We start from the raw sequence: 26,212 nt of genomic DNA, 5'->3' as shown, positions 1-26,212 counted from the left end.
CCGCCCAGCGAGGAGCGCTTACCACTAAAAAGGTCTAAGGAGAGACGTTTTTCCACCATAGCTATTTCTTTTTCCAATATCCCTGAAGCTCGGGTAATAAAAGCGTCCAATGGGCCTGAAACAACTCCCTTCGATGTTTGTATTTGGGCTGTGCGATCTTTGCCTGATCTTAAGGTCATGTTGCCAAATACATATGCCTGTTATAGCTATAGTACGCCTCTAAAATGCAAGTCAGTGGTACCCGCACTATGTAGGTGAGGTAATTTCCGCTAGGTCGTTGTTTACCGGAGAGTCGATCCTTAAAATAGGGGTAAGTGAGAGAGGGCAGAGGTGGGGGGCCCGGCCCGTCCTCTACCGTACTCGAACGGCCTCAAACGGCCCGCTCTTTGCCCGGTCTTCGCCCCGAGCTCCGTCCCGCTGCGCGGAACGACCAGACTGCTTTTAACCTCCCAGGCGGGTGGGCGTTGCCACTGCGGGAAGAGGCTCCAGGTGTTGAAGATCGCCTCGCAGTCCCGCAGCGGTGTGGGCGGTGTGGGCGGGTCCGGTTCTAGCAGCAGCCGTGGAGCGGGAGCCGCGACCAGAGAAGGACAAGGCAGAAGCCGGCAAAGGTTTTCCCCAAGATGCGCCCAGACCGGTCAGATAAGCGTCGGTGCCCCAGCACTGTGTAGCACCCGCGCAGCGAGTGCTGCGAGGTTATATCAGGGAGCCAGGCGGGGGGCGTTGCCGCTGCGGGAAGAGGCTCCAGGTGTTGAAGATCGCCTCGCAGTCCCGCAGCGGTGTGGGCGGGTCCGGTTCTAGCAGCAGCCGTGGAGCGGGAGCCGCGACCAGAGAAGGACAAGGCAGAAGCCGGCAAAGTTTTTCCCCAAGATGCGCCCAGACAGGTCAGATAAGCGTCGGTGCCCCAGCACTGTGTAGCCTACAGATTAATTATCTACAGTGGGATCTCAGAATCTATGATTTCAAGCATTTGCCCCTCAACAATACATCAGATATAGTTTTGTTTACACAGCTTTCTGTAAATACAATGATTACTGTAAGACTAAACCTCTATTATTGCTGTGAAGACCATTGAAGCTGTTGACTACTAGCACTTGAATGTTAAAATATTTTTTTTTCCTCACATAGTGGAAACTTTACCATGGTGGTGGTGGCTGTGCTGGAGGTAAAGTGAGTAAGAACCTGAACAAACACGATGCCCTGCAGGCAAGACGCTGACCTTTGCCGAAGAGGTGTCATTAAGGTAAGTCGATGACTAGAAGGTTTACCAAATCCGTGGACCTCCTGGGGGTCCAAAAAAACATCTTGATTAGCATAGGATCAGGTTATAGGCATACCTTTTTGTTTTTGCAGGTGAACCACTAAACATGGAAACACAGACATAGAATTAGCTTAGCATCATTGAATTAATCTTTGAAATTTGCCTTCCTCCGATGCCCTCACTGTGGGGCATTTGCTGCCACGAGACGCACAGCACCATTTTGTATAGTAGGTTCAAGGCAACCTCACTCTTGTTTTGTGTTTCTTGGTGGTTCCGAAAATGTTGGGTACAGGGACAGGTTGTAGACACACTCTCTTTTTCCCCTTCTAGGTGGACGAGGTGCTTATACAACCAGCAACGACACATGTTTAGCCTAGGGAAAGTTTGTAGGTATGTGACTTGGAGCTTGCCTTGTGCTAATGCCCTCACTGAGGTGCTTTTGCTGCCAGCAGAGCCAAAACACAACTTTGTACAGCTGCACAAGACAACCTCGCTCCTGTTTGGTGTCTCCTGGCTGTGCCAGGAATGCTTTTTATTAAAAAACGTTTTTATCAGCATTTTACAACATGCATTCCAATCATATACTCATAGCACTTCACAAGGATGTAATCAATCAGCTTAACTTATCACCAGTATAAGATATGACCCCACATGCATCACTGGCTAGTGGTACCACAGGGGTTCAATGTGTATATCCACAGGTTACAGGTTCTGCCTGTCTGACTTATTTACCCAGATACCTTAATTCCCCAATTTATGCTCCCTGTGCATAAAATACCTCTATAAGAGTTTCCCGGATACCAGGATACTTTATAAGATCTGATTCCTTTTTGCAGTGCTTCACAGGTGTCTAAGATAGGAACTACTGCAGTGGCCATTCCACAAAGCAAAAAAAAAAAAACGAAGTGTAAACCTATATAAAAAAAAACAACCCTACCAGTGGTAATGCTGGGGTGTATAGTAGGTTGTAAGAGAAATAGGAGTCTAGAGGGAAAAACAAAACTAGGACGCCCTCCACTCAGTAAGTCATCAATCAACAAAGGTCCTAGTTTTCAAGGCAATTCTCATCTACCAATCTATAGACAACACTGGTTAAGAACCAATCACCCCAGGACATCTCTTATTATAGAGATTGTCAAATTGTCTCAGTTTATTGCCTCTATAAAAAACAGCTCAGCTCTGATCTACACATTCAGAACAACACAAAGACTCACAATCACCTTAGAAGACAGCAAAAAAAAAAAAAAAAGGTGTGGAGAGCGAGATGGCACCTCACGGGCGCACCACCAATGGGACCCCTGGTTGGTACTCACCAGGATGGCCCTGTTCTCATCATTGGTGCCATCAAGCTTTAACGGAAACGTGTCTTAAACCCAAAGTAAAAGGACAGTGAGTGGTGCAGTGGACACAACTTATATGTGACAAAAAACTTACAGCATTAAACATTTACCATACAAGCTACTGTGCAACCAGGACAAACAACTTTACTCATGTTCCTTTCTTTGTTGCAAACAGTACATACATAAACATTAAAAGGGAGGATTTGAATACTACCCATCGATTCACACCCTACTTACAGCGACATGTTTTATTGCCTTGGTTTCTATCAGGCAATTTCCTCAGGGCAACTCAATTGAATGCCACTGCAAAAGACACTGAGCTTTTGTGTGCCTTCAGTTAGCCTTGCCTCTCATACCAGCCAAGAGGAATATTAAAACAGGAATGTAGCCCCCATAGGTGAGCGAGATCCAGTGGAGAGTAGTCGTTCGGCGCCTTCTCAACCCTCGACCAAGGTGATTGTGAGTCTTTGTGTTGTTCTTAATGTGTAGATCAGAGCTGGGCTGTTTTTTATAGAGGCAATAAACTGAGACAATTTGACAATCTCTATAATAAGAGATGTCCTGGGGTGATTGGTTCTTAACCAGTGTTGTCTATTGATTGGTAGACGAGAATTGCCTTGAAAACTAGGACCTTTGTTGATTGATGGTGTATAGTAGGTTACCTGCTGTTCTTCGTATAATTCACTTCCAACGCTCCAGTGCCACATACAACAGAACCTTCGGCCATGGGAGAACAGCCTTTCGAGCCGGAAGCTTTGCCAGCAATGCATCTTGAGGAGTAAATCTACCCTTCAGGCACATTTCCTCCTGACCAGTTTCAGCCAGCCACTAAGCCACCCACTGTAGTTGGGCAAATAAGTAATACAATTCGAAGTCTGGCGCTCCGAAGACACAGTCACTGGGTGGACGTAGACGAGTCTCCAATGACAACCTGTGCCGACCACCATCCCACACCAGCTTTCTGAGTAATGTGTCCAATTATTTAAAACAGGTCCCAGAGATTCTGACCGGAAGGTTGGTTCAAGAAATAATGTAACAATCTTGGTAACATAATCATTTTTGATGAGGAGATACATGCTATAATGGGCAGTTTCAGAGACAGCCAGAATGGGATACTCTAGCTAAGGGATCTAAAGGTGCCCCCTAGATTTCCTTCTCTCAAATCATCCAACAAGTGAAACACTCTGATTCCTAGGTACTTAAATGCTGTTGGGGACCACCCCAAACTTGGTGGCATGGGATCCACTGTCGACTGCCTTCTACCACAGGGAACACACAGGTCTTAGTCCTATGTTCTTAGTGGCCTGAATTTAGTGCAAATTCCTCCAGTATGACCATGGCGTGCTGTGAGCCTGCTGATGCATCATCCAGATAAAGTAGGAGATCATCTGTATCCAATAAAATATTATGTTCCCTACTGTCTTTCTCTATGCCATAACCTACGCCCTCTTGTTTAAACAGCTCAGCCAATGGATTTATGGCGGGAGCAAATAGCAGGGGCGACAACGGACATCCCTGTCTCGTGCCTCTATAAACGCTATACCGTGCTGAGATGCTGTCGCCCATCCTAACCCGTGCGCTGGGAGACTTATATATTGGCTAAATCCAATTATACCAGTGCTCCCCAATTGCATCCGAAGCATTGCTTTGTATAGGTAATCCCGTCTATAATTTAGGGCAAGAATGACCAGGTGCTATACGTACTGGAGGGAGTGGAGACGTATGTGGAAGGAGATTGATCGGGCCGTGAACTATTTTCTCGCGAGCCAGTCACTGATAGGAGAAGGGTGATTACTACGGAACTTACATAACCGCAAGGATGGGACAGATTGGGAATTCTCACACCTTAGTTGGTACCTTGTTCCTATCGTCTTTTTTTTCGTTCCCCAATCAAGTTTTAATCTTTCAACACTTATATGCTGACAAATCTCTGAGGGATCACATTTACCCCAGCACATACATCCCTGCCGTATATGGACCTCCGGTTGCAGATCTGCATCCACTCCTACTTCATTGCTCCTACACGAGTTGCCGATTTATTTTGGAAGACACAAATCATCTTGCCCTGAAGAAGTCCCAAGAGGGACGAAACGCGTCGGCTGTTCTTTCTTACGCTGGAATAATAATAAAAAAGATCAAAAACATTGGACGCCATTTCCTGTGATCATTGTAATAAGTGCTTGATACAGCTCTGGATTCTGTCATGTGGTGCACCTGTGCTTTTGTATTGTAATCCCGTCTAATGCCTTCTCCATGTCATTTGCAAATAATAGTAGCGTGAGGTCGTCTGTTAGTCTGGTGGTATAAGACACGGTATACCCTACGGAGGTTCTGGGATGTGCTTCTTGCTGGAATATAAACATTCTGGTCACTACGTACCAGCATCTGCATGTATAGGAGTAGTTGGTTTATCAGTATTTTACTAAGCACCTTAAAATCCATATTCAACATGGAACGCAGTGACAGGGGTGCTGTGGGCCGTAGTCATGGGAGGGGAATCACCATTGCCTCCCTGGTGGATGTAGGTAGTGACCCTCTATGCACCAATGTGGCATACAAGGCCTCCAACTGTGGGTGGGGGGGTCGCAGAGTCAAAGTTAAAGGTCACACAGAATTGCCCTGGGAGGCCATCTGACCCTGAAGACTTCCCACTAGCCATAGCTTTATTGGCAGCTCAAATTTCTTGGACCATGAGGGGGCCTCCTAGTTCTTCCCTAGCTGTTGGGTATTGCCAGGGGTATCCTGTTAAGAAATGTCGCCAGGCCATTCTCGTCCAAGGGGTCCGCTCATCCATATAAGGATTCAGAGTATACCTGGAATGCCATATTAATCTCCGCAGGAGCATAGGCTGGGGTATTGTCATCCAAACTGATTTGGGTGATTGACGTCCCTCGGGTCTCCGGTCTAATGAGCCATGCCGACAACCTACTAGGTCTACTCTCCTCGTCATGCGCCTGTGCTATGTTATTCTTTATAGTCGTGGCACTGTAAGTGCTCCATTTATTCGCTATAGTGTTCCCTGGCCTCCCTGAGTCTGGTTTGTACATGTTCATCTAGCATTCACCATAGTGTCCAGTTCATACAACCTGGTGTTGAGGCAGAGTAGGGTATCACTAAGCTCCTCCTTCATACCAAGTCTGCCCCCATGCAAATAGTTGTTCTTGGTTCTAAAATAAAAGTAGCAAAGTAATATTTTTATACAAACATTGAACTTGGAATTAGTCATTGAGTGTGAGCCTCAGTTTTTTTGACTATGTGTGTACAATACATGCTTAACACTACCCTCTGAAAAGCCTAACTGCTCAACCACACTACCCCAAAAGAGAGTAAGGTATTATCTACTTTAGCCTCTGGAAAGTCTCTGGGGATCCACTGGACGCTGTGCACACTATACCTTACTTTGGTATAGTATATACAAAGTCAACTTCTTACACACTGTACACAGACACCTGAGTCTGACTATATTCCCCATTACATGACATGGTACCAGTGTAGTGTAAGTGTATCTAAGCTATCCTAATGTTCTATACTTAAAAGGAATTACAGAAAGTGTTGTGTTAGACACTCACTTCAAAAAGCTTACAGGTATAGTGCATACCTATGTTAGCAGTCGTTTCCTGTGGAAACCTCAGTTGTGACTAAGTTGTAAAGCAATCCAAGTCTTTATCCCACCGCTGCCACAAATGTAGGAGGCTAGCTCAGTATATTGTGTACACCTATTGGTGATACATGCTGCGCTCCAGTCCAGGCAACCGTTAGCGATAGTGTAAGAGGTCCCTGATAACCAAAGCTCTCAAGTTGTAGCTGCGGAGAGCAGCTAAGGCTTATCCAGGAGAGTTTAAAGCAGGTCCAATTATCGCACAAGTCAGACAGTGATGTAAACACAGGAAAAAAACACACAAGTGTTACAAAAGTAGGTACTATTTATTACAACACCAATTATTAACTACGTTGGTATATCTCCTACCCGGAGATATGGATACACAATAAATACATCAGCAAACCAGTTAAGTAAACACATAAACACATGGGCCCCTATTGGGGACCAAACCATACATGATGTAAGTGGAATCTAAAAGGAGTACCTAAGCAAGACTACCACACAAAGATTTGTAGGCCAGGGAAAGCATGTAACCACCAAAGGTAAGTAACTAGGAGTCCCTAGACGTCCGGGGGCAGAGGTGATACCCAAAGTCCGTGTCCATATGATAACACAGGAAAGGCACATTTAGTCGTTTTAGCATTCAGGACCCTTCCCAGAGGACCCCTAGTTATTCCTTTGGAACCAAGGGGGTTGTAGAGTACCCCCACCCGTGGATACCCAGAGAAGCTGGATACCTACACCAGGGAGCCCTGGTGCTTTGGGTGAAGTGGTGACGGAACCGCCCGTTGAAGTCACCTTAGGATATCCAGCTTCTACCTTGATGGACCAGGTTGTGGAACCCAGGCATGGATTCTGGACAAGGAGTACCTGTGGAGAGAGGAGACATAGTCCAAACCACCCAGAGTCATCCAGGGGGTTCAGGAGCACAGTGCCCTCCCTTTTTTGGGGTACTTCACAGTAGAACGGAGGTCTTGGAGTTGCAGCTGTGAAGACGAGGGGAGGATGTAGGATTACAGGAGCCGTCCACGAGCTGTCCCACGTCGGTCGACAAATTGCAGGAAGATCAGTGGCCAGCAGGTCTAAACTCGCAGTTGAAGAGTGGGTAACCCACCTAAACAAGTCCATCCCTGACTTCGCCACCAATCCTATTGAAGCAAATGATGATTTCAATACTTGGCTGGAAGCCTCCTTAGACATTGTGCTACCAAAGAGGTGCTTTGACCTGCGAACTGGTTCTAATAAGAAACCTTGGTATACGCCTGAACTTAGGAAAATTAAACAAACCTGTAAGCAGGCAGAACGGAAATGGAGAAAAAAAAATTCTACACCGAGTAAGGTCAACTATAGATTAGTACTTAAACAGTACAAAGCTGGTATTAAAGACGCTCAATCTAAGTACTATCAGGGAAAGATTATGTCGGCTGCTAATGCTCCAAAGGAAATATTTAAAATCTTTAAGTCCCTTACCACTCCTCCTGACCCCCTCCCTGATGCCTCGAACGCCCAATTGCGCTGTGATGAATTTGCTAACTTATTTCTCTCAAAAGTCACTAACATCTACCTGCAGTTTCCTCATTCAGTTCTGGATTTGCAATCTCCCTGCGTCCCCTCATATGCCAAGCTTGAGGTGTTCCCTCCTCTTTCTTTATCCGACACACAGTGCCTTTAGGAGAATCTCATATCCGGCTCCCCATCTGATGTGGCGCCTCCCTCTGTACTCAAGTTAGTATCAGGGACTATAGCACCTTTTACACAACTCGTTATTAAGACTTCATTGGCAGTTGGACACGTCTCCTCTTTATGGAAACAGGCATGTGTTAAAGCATTGCTAAAAAAAACTAACTTGGATCCGGGGGATTGGGCAAATTATCGACCTATCTCCCTTCTCCCCGGTATTAGCAAATTAGCCGAAAAACATGTGAACACTACATTGGCAACATATGTCGAAAGTAACGGGGCCCTACATCCCACTCAGACAGGGTTCAGAAGCAAACAGGGCACTGAGACGGCTCTCCTGGCAGTGGTGGAAGATGCCAGGAAGATTGTGGACTCCGGAGGCTGCGCTGCTATTATCTTGTTAGACCTCAGCGCAGCCTTCGATACGGTAAACCACCGTATCCTGCTTCAAAGACTGAAGGCAGTTAGGGTAGCTGGGACTGCCCTGGAGTGGCTTTGATCTTTTTTAGCTTACAGATCGTTTGCGGTCTGTGAGGATGAGGTGCACTCAAAGCAGACAGGGTTGCAGTATGGTGTCCCCCAGGGATCCTCGTTGGGCCCCACCATGTTCAACATCTACATGAGGCCCCTGGCAGACATTGTACTTCCCTGGGGGGTCCACTTGGTAACCTACGCGGACGACATCCAGCTGGTAGTGTCACTCAGCCAGCTGGACCAGACTAATAATAACCTTAAATCCTGTCTGGTCAACGTAGCGGAGTGGATGGATGCCTCTTTTCTAAAGCTTAACGGCTCCAAGACCGAAGCCATGTTATTGGGTCATGCCTCCCCTACTAATCTTGATCCTAGCTGGCCAGCAGTACTAGGCCCTAGCCCGCTGCCGAAGAGCCAGATTAAGAGTCTGGGCGTGTGGATTGACCCCGGTCTCAGTTTTCTGGTACAAGGTCGCAGCCACCTGCTATGGCTTGATCAGAACGCTGAGGAAGATCCTCCCTCTTCTTACTTTTGATGCTAGGCTCACGTTGGTGCAAGCCCTCATATCACGACTCGACTATTCCAACGCGATCTATTTGGGCGCTCCACAGGGGACCATCAAGACCCTTCAGCTGGTTCAGAACTGCGCAGCACACCTACTGCTAAAGGTGGCGAGACGTGACTCTGCTAAGCCAGCACTTCGTCAGCTTCACTGGCTTCCTGTACAACAGAGAATTGTGTTCAAATCTTTGTATACTGTACACAAATCCCTCACTGGTAATGGGCTATCGTTCCTTCTACTGATGTTTCAACGCCTGCCGGTACTGCGAACCCTCAGATCCAACCATAAAATGTTGCTGACAGTCCCAAGGATTCGCTCTGGCGGGCGCAGATTTGCGCTACACGCGTCAAAACTATGGAATCAACTCCCTGAATCGATCCGTTTTGAACCTAACCACCTACAATTCAGGAAACAGCTGAAAACCTTCCTTTTCCCTTGAATGGCTATGACATTTCTGGTTATCCTAATGCGCTGGGATGCCTACGGGTAACCATGCGCAATATAAGTGCATATTCCATTCCATTCCATTCCAATGCAATGGCTACAGCTTCTTTGACTAGTGCACACGTCATGGAGTGAGAAAGGAAAACTACTATTGACTTTCTGCCTGTTGTCCCCACATCTTCCAATGCGGACGTCTAGTATGCTTATCCTACGGAGGAGTCCCATATTGAAGTACCTGACAGTCCTTTACACCATCTGTCTGATGCTGCACAGCCTCCCTAAATGAGCTTGGGAGCAAGTGGTTATTATGTGGACCGAACAAGCTTCTCTTATGATTCTTCTCCTTTGTCCTTATCTGCAGCCACTTTGCCTATGCGTACCAGCCTTTTCGTCTCCTGTTTTAAAAAGACATACCTGGTCCCACCTTGGACATACATCTGGCTGGTGCTCTTACTAATTTTCCTTTTCATGTGGATTGGATTGGTGACCATATTTTTCTTGCTAATCAATGGTCACTATTTGCCAGAACGCTCTGCTGTGAAGTTGGTTGATGAAATTCTGGCTCCCCATATCAAGAAACGTGATCAAGCCCTCATGAACATTTGCACCTTCCCTGTTGTGGGTGGCATCTATTGGGATTTAGTTGCATTCGAGATCCATGGCCCGATGGAGGTCCACAAGATACCATACGTGTTTTGCGTTTCACTAGTAGGTCTGGTAACATAGGACATATACATTGAGATGATTGGGATGTACACGCAGTACATTAATTGTTTTCTGATTTAAAGTATTATGGTGCATTTGATGCTGAAGATTTGTATTTAAATGTAGCCAGTTATGCAGATTTATTCTGTGATGAACATTATGGCCATCATTTCTTGTATAAATCAAACACGTTAAGACCTGTTTTTAATTTTGTCCATTGGGAACATTGTCTAACTCCCTTACAGGGAAGTTCTAAAACACTCCGGGGTAAGTTCACCTACTTTTCTGCTTACAGTACGTTGAATCCAGAGTCCTATTTCTATAAGTTAAAATTGCCAGCTCAATCTAAATTTATGTTGTCTCACACAAAATTAATTTATTTTAATTCATTTAGGTCTGATTTGGTCTTACATGGTTACGAACACTGGAAATATATCATTGATTTAAAATCAATTTGGGGCCCTAAACCTTGGCAGGTCCAGGGAACTGAGGCTTTGCATCAAGCACGTCTCATTCCAACTCAAATATTGTATTTGAATGACACAGTACAACAAACTACTTGTTTTGGGTTGGCTACAGCCAATATTTTTTATTTTCCGTCCGTTCCTTTATTGGCGGAGAATGATAATTGGCGTAAGCACACCAATCATACACCTGCAAGCCCTGTTTGGAAAAGATCGTTTATTTGGTCTGAAGTTGATCCCTCAGGATGGTTGTTGTGGCAACCAATTCCAATGCATGTCAACTGCGTTTTCATAATGCAACAACAGGTTTCACACAGATTAGACCTTATCCCCATTTCCCGCATTCTTATTCAGTCACCAAGTATTTGGTGGGGAAATTGTGTCAACAATGGTTGGGACACTCCACACTGTCGTCAGTAAAACAACACCTATCAATCTTGTCAAGCGATATCAATTTGGCTGATTTTATATTGGGTCCTAAATCACCTAGATCAAAACGTTTCATATATAAGGCTTATATTGAATTATGGAAACTATTGCAGATGGAAGCAGCGTTCCATCTGCACCAAATTTACAAAGGTAAGTTGGAAAAAGTTCTTGCAGTCGTCGACAATAGCATACAAACTTTGTTGTTCTTTATTTATACTCTTGATAATATTGTTTTATCTGTTATTGATATTGTTCAAAGTGATGTATGTGTATTGTACCATGGTCAAAATCAATTGCGGTATGTAATGTAGTTTGCATGGACATTGCAAACTCTCAAAATGGGAAAAGTACCATGGGATTATTTGAATGCTCCTGCTTTGTTTTTGCCGTTTAATTTAAGTAATAAACAAAAGTTCATGTCTATGAAAGACGCAACATACACCCTGTTACACATAGAACAATTAGAACATTTACCTATTTCTGTAGCAGAGACTGATTCAGCTGTGTGGTTAATTCATGGCGTTATTTCTCTGCCATTCTCGTTGTTTCAGTACACATCTTGCATGAAACACTTCCCGATAGGCCGCTTCGAACCCCTGGGAAGTGCGTTTATTCATGAATTGTGGTCCTTGTCTTTCACCTACAGATGTAAGAGGGAGGATAAGAAAGTATTCCTAACAGGGGAGGAGTGCGATTCCATAGTAGGACATTCCCTAGTTTGCAAACAAGTTAAGTTGCACGGCGCTTGTAACATTTCTGCCCCTAATCTGGCTTTTTTTTTAAAACGTACACCCGTCCCAGCAATTATTCCCGCGCTCACATTGCATGGCGGGCATAATCTGTTACAGACCCCCTGGTGCGATTAGCTCACCTCATTTGCAGGGACTGGTAGATTGTCATTTGCAATATGGCCCTTACTCACTCTAATCTGCTTATTTTGGGTGATTTTAATTTATGGCTTAATGGAAACCTGGATTCAGGATTCAGTAATCTAATTCAGTCGTGTGAGAGTTTGAGCCTGTGTCAATGGATCAATGAGGCTACCCACAAGGGGGGCCATACTGGACTTGGTCCTTTCTAAGGAACAGGCCTTGGGAGCAGTAGAAATCTTTCCAGTTGGCTGGTCCGACCATTATGTGGTCAAGTTTCAGATATTCAACCCTAGGAAGGTACGGTCCGCTACCAGCGAGATAAGGACGTTCAGGAGTAGAGAGTGGAAGGGACTTCTAAAAAGAAAGACAACTTCATCTTCAGTCTTTTCTTTTGAAGAGGATTTCAACAATGGGAGGTCAGTGGAAGACAACTATGTAGATTTCTGTGATCAGATTAAATTTAGGCTTGACCAGGTCGCTCCCATTTAAAACTGTAAGAAGACTAGCAGGCCGTCAGCCTGCTGGCATAATGGTCACCTTAAATCCTTAAAAGTGATCTGTCGGCAGGCGGAGAGGAAGTGGAGGAAGGTATACTCTAATGAGGATAAATCTAGGTGGAAGGCTGCAATAGCGGAATATAGGAAAGGAATTGATTTAGCAAAATCAGAATATTTTGCAATATTACCATTAACTCTGACCAGGTTGCTCCCATTTAAAACTGTAAGAAGACTGGCAGGCCTTCAGCCTGCTGGTATAATGATCACCGTAAATCTTTAAAAGTGATCTGCTGGCAGGCGGAGAGGAAGTGGAGGAAGGTATACTCTAATGGTATACTCTAATGAGGATAAATCTAGGTGGAAGGCAGCAATAGCGGAATATAGGAAAGGAATTGATTTAGCAAAATCAGAATATTTTGCAATATTACCTTAAACTCTGACCAGGTTGCTCCCATTTAAAACTGTAAGAAGACTGGCAGGCCTTCAGCCTGCTGGTATAATGATCACCGTAAATCTTTCAAAGTGATCTGCTGGCAGGCGGAGAGGAAGTGGAGGAAGGTATACTCTAATGAGGATAAATCTAGGTGGAAGGCTGCCATAGCGGAATATAGGAAGGGAATTGATTTAGCAAAATCAAAATATTTTGCAAACATTATCTTAAACTCTAAAAATAATCCCATAACTATTTTTTAAACAGTAAAGGATATTGCTGCTCCTGAATGTGCACAATCTAAAATCCTGCCTACTCAAGCTCTGTGTGACAGCTTAGCGACCTTCATTATGTAGAAAATTAGTAATATTATTGATGGATTGAAGGTGAATGATCTCTGCAGGAAAGAGGGTCCTATTACTAAAACGAATGGGTCACGAGATACAGGTGTGGAGAACGGGGCATAGCCAGGTCCACCGTATTCCCTGAACCATTTTGAGCCACCCACAGAGGAGAACTTAAACATAATTGCCTTGGGTGTGTCATCTAGTTCTCCTTCAGACCCTCTCCCACAAAAAATCTCGAAGGAACTGGGCTCTGAGCTCTTTCCCACCCTTCGACAGATCTGCAATAGCTCCCTGATTTCTGGAACAGGACTAGCATGCTGGAAACAGGCTTAAAATCATTGAACGACTGGTCAGCAAAACTTTGTCCCAGTTCCTAGAATCTAACTCTAGGCTAGATGGTGTACAGTTCAGTTTTCGACCTGGCCATGGAACTAAGACTGCTCTGGTGACAGTGTTAGATGATCTTCGATTGAGGGCAGACAAGGGAAAATCTAGCATTCTTATTCTGCTTGACCTGTCTGCCGCTTTCGACACTGTCAACCATGACATCTTGCTGACCAGGCTGGAAGAGATCGGGGTGTCAGGCACGGCTCTAGAATGGTCCCGCTCTTATTTATCAGGCAGGTGTCAGGCGGTTTCTCTCACTCCGTACCAATCTGAGTTTTCCAATATCCATCATGGTGTTCTTAACATCTATGTAAGACCCTTGATCGATATAAAGGCGCATGGTGTGAAATTGGTGAACTACGCTGACAACACTCAGCTCTTTTTTTCCTTAGAGGGAAGTCAGTCAATACCTCTTGCGACATTTCATGCCTGCATGCAGGACACTGCCCTTTTGCAAGGAGCCAACAAAGACTTAAGTTGTACACTGTGCTGTGGGGAAAATTCCCTACCCATTCCTGGATGATTTCTGGCCTTCTCTAACTACCTCCACTCTGGTCCCGGCTAAATCCATACGTAATCTGGGAAGTAAGCTAGATGCTAACTTAAATCTGGAAGTACATGTAAATAAGCTGGTGGGGAACTGAGGAAGATCCTCCCACTGCAGCCTAATACGGCCAGAGCCTTGGTCGTTGGAAGTATCATCCTCAGCAGGTTAGACTATTGTAATGCCCTACTATTTGAGTCCCCAAAATTCCTGATTAAACACCTTCAAAGAGTTCAAACTTTGGCGGCCAAACTGGCATTGATGAAACCTCGCCGCTCGTCAGGATCCTCGGCCCTTGCAGAGCTTCATTGGCTACCAATAATGCAGAGAATTCAGTTTAAATCTCTCTGCTTGGTATTTAAAGCCCTTCATGGCTTCGGACCCAAACCTTTACAGGAGACCTTTGCATGGTCTATCCCGCCAAGGTGCCTTTGTTTTTCCACTGCTTACCTGGTGAGAACGTGCTACTTGTTGCAGCAATGTCCGTTTTCCACCCTTGCATGGGATTGTAGATAATTCACTTTGTCCTTCCATTCTGACTTTGAAAACAGATTTCAATAAACTAAGCAGACTCAAAGCACTATTGTTGCAACAAGAAGTGGCTCTCACATCAGCGTGAAAGACCTTCAAATTACAGGTGGCGAGCACCACAAGTGAGATACACTCACTGCTGAATGCCAATCCCCATTTCATTTTGTTGAATTAATACACCAAATATTTAATGCGTCTGATACTGAAGGCCTTGCACATTGTTTTTTAAACTTGTGGGATCCTGCCTTGTGGCCTCTTTTCAGACGAGATTTGGAGTAATACTGGCCTTTAGCCATTCTATTTTTTCCTGCGCCTTCTGAGGTTTTCCGGGTGTCGTGTTGGTACTTCTGCTCTTTTTATGCAATCGCTGCCCATCTTGTGGTACTGCACAGACCCGGTCAATTGTAACTGTACCGTGACCGAATGCAACAACTTTTTGGATGCTTGCAATTCCCGATGCTTGGCGTAAGTTATGGACTAACTCTTCTCTTCGCCTACTTCACTTGCGTGCAACCTGTTTTCTACTGCTGAAAGTGCCTTTTCTATTGGGCATTAGATTTATGCCTCTCCATGTGTCCGGCGCAGACCCGGATTATGATGTGTTGATGTGTCCATTAGTGGCCCATGGCCAGGCCTGTTCTGGGCATGGCCATTTGGTGCCTACGGCTGCACTTGGATTGTTGGCTGAATGGAATACCTGTGAGGCTGCACAGTGCCTCTTACAATGGAGTTTCTTCGAAAGACACGTAAGTGTCCCAGATATGCTCTTGGAAGCATTGGATTACAAGGAACACGTATTCCTTTGAACTGCTTAACTGGATGGCGTCTCTTTTTGCTACAAAAGATAGGGATGACCTTTTGGAACAATTTGCATTCTTAAATTCACGTAATTTGATGGATTATCCAAATTTGCGTTGAACATATTTTAAACAAAACACTTTTAAAAAAAATTTAAACTTTCTAATTTGTATTTTTGAACGTGTTTTCATACTCTGCTTATCTTTGAACTCTGTTTGGGTCTTTTATCTATATGCTACATCCTGGCCAAGGAGAGTATGTCATATGGCCGATAGGGACATTGTCAACATAGCTAAGTTAGCGTGAGCTCTGCTACCATGACGCCGCTTTTGCACACATTACTACATGACTGTATTTTGCAAGACTCTGTTTATTCCTTTCACATGAGAACCGTCTGCTTTCAATCAAGTAATCAATCATAGCATTTATAAAGCGTACTACATACCCGTGAGGGTCTCAAGGCGCTAAGGGGAGGTGGGGGGGGGGGGGGGTGCTGCTACTGTTCGAAGAGCCAGGTCTTGAGGAGTCTCCTGAAGGTTAGGAGGTCTTCGGTCTGCCGCAGGCGGATGGGGAGGGTGTTCCATTTCTTGACGGCGAGGTGGGAGAATGATCTGCCGCCGGCGGTCACTCTTCGGATGCGGAGGAGGGTGGCGAGGGCACGGTCTGTGGAGCGGAGCTGGGGGGTGTAGAGACTGAGTCGGCTATTGAGGTCCGCAGGTCCGGTGTCGTGGAGTGCCTTGTGTGCGTAGGTGAGGAGCTTGAAGGTTATCCTCTTGTTGATGGGGAGCCAATGCAGGTCTCCCATGTGGGGTGTGATGTGGCTGCGGCAAGGGATGTCGAGGATCAGGCGTGCAGAGGTGTTCTGAATGCGTTGGAGCCGTTTTAGGAGTTTGGCCGGGGCTCCTGCTTAGAGTGCGTCGCCGTAGTCTAGTCTACTGTTGATGAGGGCATGGGTGACCGTTGTTCTGGTTTCTGTGGGGATCCACTTGAAGATCTTGCTAAGCATGTGGAGGTTGTTGAAGCAGGAGGAGGAGGAGACGGCGTTGACCTGCTTCGTCATGGAGAGGATGGAGTCAAGGATGACCCCTAGGTTGCGTGCGTGTTCGGTGGAAGTAGGGGGTGCTCCTAGTGCAGTCGGTCACCAGGAGTCGTCCCAGGCCAAGGATTTGGATCCGAGGATGAGGACCTCCGTTTTGTCCGAGTTCCGCTTTAGTCAGCTGTTTCTCATTCAGTCGGCGACAGCCATCATTCCTTCGCCGAGGTTGGTTTTGGCGGTGCGGGGGTCTTTGGTGAGGGAGAGGATCAGCTGGGTGTCGTTGGCGTAGGAGATGATGTTGAGGTTGTGCCGTCGTGTGATGTGGGCGAGCGGTGCCATGTAGACGTTGAACAGCGTTGGGCTGAGGGATGAGCCTTGGGGAACGCCGCAGATTATCTTGGTGGCTTCGGATCGAAATGGGGGGAGGCAGACGCTCCGAGTTCTGCCGGAGAGGAAGGAGGTGGTCCAGTCCAGGGTCTTCTCTTGGATTCCGGCGTTGTGGAGGCATGTTCTTAGTGTGCGGTGGCAGACCGCGCCGAAGGCGGCTGACAGGTCCAGGAGGATGATGGCCGCTGTTTCTCTGTTGTCAAGCAGGGTCCTGATGTCATCGGTGGTGGCGATGAGGGCAGTTTCGGTGCTGTGGTTGCTGCAGAACCCGGACTGAGATGGGTCCAGGATGCTGTTCTACTTGAGAAAGCTGGTCAGTTGTTTGTTGACGGCCTGAGGAAGCTGGTCAGTTGTTTGTTGACGGCCTGTTCGATGACTTTCGGCGGGAACGGGAGTAGGGAGATGGGTCGGAAGTTCTTGAGGACCTTGGGGTCTGCCTTGGGTTTCTTGAGTAAGGCGTTGATCTCTGCGTGCTTCCAGCACTCCGGAAAGGTCGCTGCCTCAAAGGAGATGTTGATGGTTTTCCGGAGATTAGGTGCAATCGTGCTGCTGGCTTTGTTGAAGATGTGGTGTGCGGAGGGTCTTCCGGGGATCCGGAGTGGATAGTGTTCGTGATTTTGATGGTGTCCTCGTCGTTGATGTTGGTCCAGGCGGCTGGTGGTCATGGGAGCGGGGGTCTCTGTGGTTACCGGGGTGGTGACGGCGTCAAAGGTGTCGTGGATGTCTGCGATCTTGCGATGGAAGAAGGTGGCCAAAGAGTCGCACAGGTCTTGTGGCTAGGGTTGGAGAGTTCCTTCACGATGCTGAAGAGCTCTTTGCTGTTGTGTGCGTTGTTGTCTAGGTGTTCTTTGAAGGAGGTCCTTTTGGCAGATCTGATGAGGTGGTGGTGTTCCTGTGGGCTGTGTAGCTTTCCGGTGTTCGTTCGCAGGTCCAGTTCTTTTCTAGTTTTCGGCAGGTTCGCCAGGAGATCTTCGGTGAACCAGCTGTCTCTCTTGCTGGTGTGGGTGTAGGGGGGGCTCTAGGGCGGGGCGAGGGTGCTGGCACAATCGTCGATCCATTGTCTGGGGCTGCGGTGTTGTGGTCGGTCGGGTCTCCGGGTGGGCTCTGGGCGAGGGCGGTGGTTAGCTGGTCTTCGGTGACCTTGCTCCAGCTGCGGCGAGGCATCTGCTGGATGCGGTGGTGTGTGGTGGGTTTCCGGAAGGTGAAGTGGATGCAGCGGCGGTTGGTCCAGTGGAGTTCGGTGGTGCGGTTGAAAAAGACGTGGGGGCTTGCTGAGAAGATGGGGTCAAGCATGTGGCTGGCAGAGTGGGTGGGTGTTGTGACAAGTTGTCTGAGTCTGAGGTTGTCGACCAGGGTGGAAGAGTTTGAGTCGTTGTTGTTCTCGAGGTGGAAGTTCAGGTCCCCGAGTAGGATGTAGTCTGCGAAGGCGAGGGCGTGTGTGCTGATGAAGTCAGCGATGGAGTCACTGAACTGCGGTCGTGTCCGGGGGGGGGTCTGTAGATGAGGGTGCCTCTCAGGGTGGTATTGGGGTCGGTGTGGATCTGGAAATGCAGGTGTTTGGCGGTGCTGAGGGTGTCGTCGGCGTCTGTCGAGATTTTGAGAGTGTTTCTGTGGACAATGGCAATTCCTCCTCCTACTCCATTGGTGCGGTCCTTGTAGTCTTCCGGGATGGCTATGGCGATGTCAGGTGCTGAGGAGGGGGGTCAGCCATGTCTCCGTCAGGAAGGCGACGTCTGGGAGATTGTTGTCGAGTAGGTCCCAGAGTTTAACGGTGTGTTTACGGGCGGAGTGGGTGTTGACTAAGATACATCTGAGGAAGTGCGTTCTGTCTGTTCCTGGAGTATAGTCTGAACACGGTGAACAAGGTCTATAAACAAGGCCCCTTATTCTGTTCTGGTCAGTCCCTAGCACCTAGACAAAAATGCTAATACAGCTGCGGCTGCTGAAGACTTTTGGTAATGCATGTTTGGTTATCGCACACTTAGAGAGGGAGAAAATATGATGTTACTCCGCAAGCCATTAGTACGCATGGCATTATTACTAAGTTTTTACTTCGCAATGACCATTACTTCGCAAGTTTATACTGCAAAATCATTTACATTGCAAATGCATTGAAATGTACTTAAAATGCATTTTCACTGCATTTAATTAATACGCATACCATTTGAACTCCTTTAGTGCACATAGTAAGTACAAATAATCTGTAATACAAACCTATCCCCTGGGACCGGATGACAGAGAATTGTGATTTTTGGGTGGAGTATAGCAAATGTATTTAAAAACCACTTTAATTTAAAAAGAAAAAAATCACGTAATCATTAATGTATTTTAATAATTTCAACATGCTTTTAATAAATTAAATAGGTCTTTTGGGTGGGTGATTCCTTCCACTTTTTTAACTCATTCACATTTACAAATAGGAACACTGCTCAAATCTTCAAACACTATACTACCCAACACCACTCAAACACCTCTACGCTACCCTCAACCCTATATCATTACCCTCAAAACATCCTTCCGCCAGTCCTGTTCCTACACTCTTACATTACATTGCATGACCCTCCGACACTAGCCAACACTTCTACACTACCCTAAACCCTAAATCACTACCCCCTGCATATCGCTCCCCTGACCCCCTGTCCCTATTCTCAAACACTACCCTTCACGTTCCCCGACACTACTTTAAACCCAAAAACAAAAATAAACACTACACAAACAAAACACTACAACCTAAAGGACTACCCCCTGCACAACACAAAAAATACATAACCCACTTACCTCTCTCTCCTCGTGGTCCCTCTCTTCCCCTTCATCCGTGGGTCCTCTCTTCTCCTGCTTAATGCACGCCGTTGTTTGGAAACGGAAGCACCTCCTTTTCCAAACAACGATGTAGATAGTCTGTAAAGTAAAGTACTTCGCGAAGTAACGGTAAAAGCAAGCTAAGTAAAACATGCGTACAAAAAGATCCTGAGAAGTTATAAATGCATACTAAGGGTAATACATACTAGTGCCCGCTAAGTAAAGGTAGATTACCGAGAGGGACCTTTTCAGGGAGAAGAGCCATGCTGTTCCTATGATGTAGATATACCATCTAGGCACACAGGGCCAGATGTAGATAGCCCAATACCGGTCGGAAACGGCCGAAAATACCGATTTTCGTCCGTTTCCGACCGGTATTGGGCTATGGAGATCTAGGGGCTGAAAAACATACAGATTCGGTAATTTTACCGAATCGGTAAAATTACAGAATCGGTAAAATTTCCAAATCTGTATTTTCCTATGTAGGTAGCACTTTTAACACTGCTACAGGGCTTTCAGGATTCGGTATTTACCATGCAATACAATTGCATAGTAAATAACGAATTCTTGTGTACATTCACATCTGTGCATGTACACCTGTGCCATGTGGCACACAGACATGCCCTAAGGGCATGTCTGTGTGCCACATGGCGCACAAGCCAGTTACAGGGGTGCAACAGGGTGTCTTTTACCGATTCGGTAAATACCGAATCGGTATTTGCTATTGAATCCTAAGGGCTTCAAGGCCCATACGATTCAATAGTAAATACCGATTCGGTATTTACCAAATCGGTAAATACCGAATCTTACTGATTCGGTAAAAAATACCGAATATTTACCTACATCTTATTTACTGATTCATAAAAACCGAATCGGTAAATAAGATTTACCTACATCTGGGCCTAAGTTATTGGGTCTGCTGACAAAGCCCAGAGTTCTTCTGTTATATAATAATAATACTTCTTACCAAGGGGAGGGTGGTTAGGCCTTATAGCCCTTTATCCACTGTCTTTATAAAATGACATCTCCCTTTATGATACATGGACTTGCTACAATGCTTACTGTGTTGAGTATATGCTAAGCATAGGCGTAAAATCTGTTCCGCTCGCGGATTTTGCGGATTTTCGGCAAATTCGCGATCCGCGAATTCTCGCGAATTTGCCGAAAATTCGCACGCAGCGGATTTTGACAAATACAATATTGCGGCGCGCGGCGTTCACTTACCGTCATTCAGCGTTTGAAGAGTTGTTTTTCTCCATATTTGCGTGTGCAGCGCCATTTTGGATCTTGCTGTGTGATCCCGCGGGAGTTTGTCGACCGTGATTACGTCATCGCGCCCGCCACCTTGCACAGCGGGAGTTTGTCTACGCGAGTACGTCATAAAGGCTCGTGATCACGCATCGCGGGAGTAAACAATTGCGTGGATGGCATTGGATTGTGGTGTTTTTTTGTGTTTTTCGTTTTTTTGGGGTGTACTGTTGATGGGGACTGGCCATGTGGGTGGGGGCCATTTTGAGTGCTGGTACAGGCAGGCCCTGGCCATGTCCTTGGGGTGCAAGGGGCCATTTTGAAGGCAGGCAGTGTTCTCAGGCCTGCACCCATTTTGCCTAGCTTCCATCCATTGTGCTAAGGGGTAGTGAGTGGTGCATGGACTGAGTCTTTCTGTGGGGTCTCTTTAATGTAAACATCATGGAGGGCAAGGATGGCATTGGATTGTGCTGATTTTTTGTGTTTTTCGATTTTTTGGGGTGTTGATGGGGACTGGCCATGTGGGTGGGGGCCATTTTGAATGCAGGCAGTGTTCTCAGGCCTGCACCCATTTTGCCTAGCTTTCATCCATTATGCCCAGGGGTAGTGAGTGGTGCATGGGCCTAGTCTTTCTGTGGGGTGTCTTCTTGAATTTAAACATCATTGAGGGCATGGATGGCATGGGATTGTGCTGATTTTTGTGTTTTTTTCGATATTTTGGGCTGCTGTTGGGGACTTTTGCCCAGGGGTAGTGAGTGGTGCATGGACTGAGTCTGTCTGTGGGGTCTCTTTAATGTAAACCTCATGGAAGGCATGGATGGCATTGGATTGTGGTGATTTTTGTGTGGTTTTCGTTTTTTTGGGGTGTACTGTTGATGGGGACTGGCCATGTGGGTGGGGGCCATTTTGAGTGCTGATGCAGGCAGGCCCTGGCCATGTGCTTGGGGTGCAAGGGGCCATTTTGAAGGCAGGCAGTGTTCTCGGGCCTGCACCCATTTTGCCTAGCTTTCATCCATTTATGCCCAGGGGTAGTGAGTGGTGCATGGGCCTAGTCTTTCTGTGGGGTGTCTTCTTGAATTTAAACATCATTGAGGGCATGGATGGCATGGGATTGTGCTGATTTTTGTGTTTTTTTCCGATATTTTGGGCTGCTGTTGGGGCCTTTTGCCCAGGGGTAGTGAGTGGTGCATGGACTGAGTCTGTCTGTGGGGTCTCTTTAATGTAAACATCATGGAAGGTATGGATGGCATTGGATTGTGGTGGTTTTTGTGTGTTTTTCGTTTTTTTGGGGTGTACTGTTGATGGGGACTGGCTATGTGGGTGGGGGCCATTTTGAGTGCTGGTACAGGCAGGCCCTGGCACATTGAGTATAATCTACTTTTTTAGTACATTGTTTATTGGTTACTCGTTTTCTGTATCTTTCCAGCCCTGAAGAGTTATAGTGTCTAGATTTGTATAGACCTATAACGAAACACGTGTCGGCTGGCTGTGAATTCCCATTGGTGTGACTAACCAATAAAAAGAGATATACATCCAAGAACCTACGTTGGACTTTTGTTACTGTGAATCATATATAGTAGCATTCTACTTGTTTGTACCTAATCTGTGTGCGCAGAATTTGTTACTTGTTTGTACCTAATCTGTGTGCGCAGAATTTGTTTCTTAATTCTTAGATGTGAATTCTTCACATTTAAATTGAGGGGTTCTTGGGGTCTCCCCTCCCTGCCAGCACCAGTGATTGTTGTAAATTGCACTTGATATACACGCTAATATTGTTTGAGCGCCAACTTTTTCCCGTATACTTAATACCCTTTTTGCTGTTGTGTATAACCCATTTTGCCTAGCTTTCATCCATTATGCCCAGGGGTAGTGAGTGGTGCATGGGCCTAGTCTTTCTGTGGGGTGTCTTGAATTTAAACATCATTGAGGGCATGGATGGCATGGGATTGTGCTGATTTTTATGTGTTTTTCGACTTTTTGGGGTGTTTAACTGATGTTCCTCTGTCTTACATTGCTTTTAGGTGCACAAGAGAACCACCAGTGCCAGGAAGAAGTCCTGCAGCGGTGTGTGTGCAGAATAACGTCACAGGACGTCACGTGTGGCCACAGACAAGACAACTCTGCAACTCATGCAACTGCGACCTGCTGTTCTGACCTCTGAAGAAGATGGCCCCAAAAAAAGTTCCCCGTAGCTCCTCTAGCAAGAAAGTTGCCAGTAAGGAGCAGAAGAAGCGAGTGGCGCCACTTACCAAGGAGACTGGTGTGCCGACCGCCACATTTTTTGGGGGGAAAATAAGTACGCCTGCAGCAGCAGCGGGGTCTGCTGGGGACCAAGCTGCCGGGAGCAGCACCCCCGCTCCATTGGGCTCAGTGCCACCACCACCACGCCAACTTAAGTCCAAGCCCTTGAGTGCTTTAGAGGCCGCCAGTATAGTTGTTCAATCACCATCGACCAGTGATGTTGGCTCATCGCAAGAAAGTAGCGCAATGTCCCTCAATCAACACAGGTTGTTGTAACTCATCTGACGAGTGTTCAACAAACACAGCCGCAACAACAACCACCTGTGAAAGTAGTACAAGCCCAAGTACATGTGGAAGGAGAGGCAGCCCAAGGAGATGCGCAAGCAGAGATGCATGGAGCGGCACAAGTGCTCACAATAGTTGTTCCTCCCGAAGTAGGGGCACATCAGGAAATCAACATTGAAGCCGAGGTATCATTTGAGGAAGCCACTCCTCCTGATCATTCATTGTCTTCCAGATCCCTAGCAAGGAAAAGATCAAGGATGGTGTCTACATCTTCTTCAAGCCCCCTTCCTTATGATCATTTGGATCCAACTTGGGAACCACCACTGCCGTCTGAGAGTGAGGCACACCATGATCTGACAAAGGTAGTTAAGCGTAAAAGGAAGGTTCCCGAAACTCTCGTACTTATGGAGTGTGGTGCTGAAGAAGAAGTGGCGTATACTACTCCTGCTGATGAAGACTCTCACGACGACGACGCAGTCATCATACACGTCACTCCAGCCTCAGCGGGCATGCAGCAAACAGACATTTTGACCCTAGCCCGAAAAGCTGCTGAGCGTCATGTTGTCGACGAGGAGGCAATGGGAACACCATCATTGTCTTTTCTTTTGTTGTGTTATGTTTCTGCAAATCTTCCAATAGCGCCATGAAGCCTACGGGCGTACGTGCGCTCAATAAATTTTATTTAACATAACATAACATAACATTGGAGTTAACTAGTACACCACCACCTACCACTTCCATATTTTTTTCTCGCCAGAAGGGACCTCCATCCACCTCCACCTCAATTAGTGGTGGTGCAAGCGCACAACGTAGTAAAGTTCGGCAACACACATCCTCCACTTCATATGCCATTAGCAGCATGACCAGCATTATCGCCTCCTCCGCCCCCCACAGATATTTGAAGTCCGCAGTTTGGGACTTCTTTAGTGTTTGCCCAAAAAGGGAAAACATAGCCATTTGTAGCATTTGTAAGCTTGCAGTTAGTCGTGGTAAGCTTGGTACCAACTATGGTACCGGAGGCCAGAGAGGTCATCTTAAGAGGCAGCACACTGTCCAATGGCTTGCGCACCTAAAGGAGATCAAGGAAGCCCGAATTGGACGTCAACAAACTGTATCCGTTGATGTTTCATCTGATGATGACGAGGAGGAAGAAGCGTCAAACATTTCTTCACCTACACCCAGTACCCCTGTCAGCAGCACACCCCCTGTGCGCCACACTAAGAGTGTAGGAGAGAGTGAGACACCAATGCGAAAAAGTTCATCATCACTGAGCATAACTGGGTCGAAGAAGTCATCATCATCATTTCGTAAAATCATGGTCCAGCCCACCATTAGAAGCATGTTGTTTTCAGAAGCGCCATTTGGCCGCAACCACCCAATGACAAGTCTGTATAACACTAAGCTGGCTAAAATGCTAGCTCTGGACCTTCTCCCTTTTTCTTTTGTGGAAGGGGTTGGTTTTCTTGAATTAGTGGCAACGCTCTGCCCTAAATGGAAGGTTCCTAGCCGGTTCTATTTTGCCAGAGTTGCGGTTCCAGCACTACATGCAGATGTGCTGGAGGCGATTGGGGCAGCTTTGAAGAAGAGTGCTGTTCACACTATACATCTGACAACAGACATGTGGACCAGTGGCGCAGGCACTGATTACATGTGCATCACTGCACACTGGGTCTCTTTTTCAGGAGTTACAGCAAAGCTAAGGGCAGGTGTTGAGACGGACAACGTTTTTAAAGCTGCTCGGAAACATGCAACACTAGCCATGTTTGGCATGGAGTCAAGTCATACAGAAGAAAACATTTTGCAGGAGTTTAACACAAAGGTCTTTCAATGGCTGTCCCCCAAAAAGCGCAACATTGGTTATGTTTCCATGGATAATGGCGCCAATCAATGGATAAGGGTAACTATTTCAGAGTGCCGTGTTTGGCGCACTGTATAAACCTGGTTGTTAAAAAATTCTTGAGTGAAGAAAGTCCAGCATGCGAGTTACTGACCACCTGCCGAATAATGTGCACACATTTCAGCCATTTTTTTAAGGCCCGGAAGCATCTGAGGCGCCTGCTACATGAACGTCGACTGCCAGTGAAAGCACTCATCGAGGAGGTGGCAACACGTTGGAACTCAACCTTCTACATGCTTGAGCATCTGTATGAGCAGTTTACGGTACTCGATCAGTATTTCCTTACACTCGGTACAGCTGTGAAGGACCTGAGGTTACATGCGGAGCAATGGGAGCTAGTTAAAAGCCTGACAGACATGCTTCGTCCTTTTGAGGTCTTCACGCATGCAGTCAGCAGGGAGGACTGTAGTTTGGGAAAAGCTATCCCATTGTTGCGCATGCTACAGCACCAACTGAAGGCGGTGTCTTCTACGTTTCAAAAAGATGAAGAAAAGCAAGAAGCTTTTGATTTGGCTGAGAAATTATTACAGCGCCTACTTTGCGATGAACGTCTTCAAAAGATCCACACAGAACAGCATTACATTTGTGCTACTATTCTGTATCCACGCTACAAAAAGGCACTGGCAGGCAGAGCATTGTTTGCTTTTGGTGACGCAGAAGTTTCAAAGTACAAACTTTGGAGAGCTCTGTCAGCCATGAGGTTTGAAAGAGAACGGCAGGAAATTGAAGGAAAAGGCAGTACATCAGCATCAGCAGGCCACCCGGAGTCCAAAGAATCCACTTCTGCACCTGTGGCTGTGGCAGAAGTGACCTCTCAGCCGTTAAAGACACCAGCAACCGGATCATCTGCACCAGACACAACAGTAACATTTTGTGAAGAAGACGATTGGCTAACTGAGCTTGGGTTTGCTTCTGAAAAGGTCCCAGGAAAAAGTAAGCAAAGTGGAGGAACCGTG

General features: G+C 46.5%; 1 long non-coding RNA gene across 1 annotated transcript in view; it reads left to right on the top strand.

Moving 5' to 3' along the window:
- The first annotated feature begins 1,124 nt into the window (after nucleotides 1-1,124).
- The window catches only part of LOC144761185 (uncharacterized), a 214,198-nt gene continuing 189,110 nt past the window's right edge, over nucleotides 1,125-26,212 (top strand). The window contains exon 1 of the long non-coding RNA XR_013595612.1: nucleotides 1,125-1,240. This is a non-coding gene — a long non-coding RNA (uncharacterized LOC144761185). The remainder of the gene's footprint in view (nucleotides 1,241-26,212) is intronic.

This window comes from Lissotriton helveticus, chromosome 6 (assembly GCF_964261635.1).
Source record: "Lissotriton helveticus chromosome 6, aLisHel1.1, whole genome shotgun sequence".
Classification (NCBI taxonomy): Eukaryota; Metazoa; Chordata; class Amphibia; order Caudata; family Salamandridae; genus Lissotriton; species Lissotriton helveticus.
The sequence above is the reverse complement of the archived record's forward strand: the minus strand, read 5'-3'. Positions and strand labels throughout refer to the sequence as shown.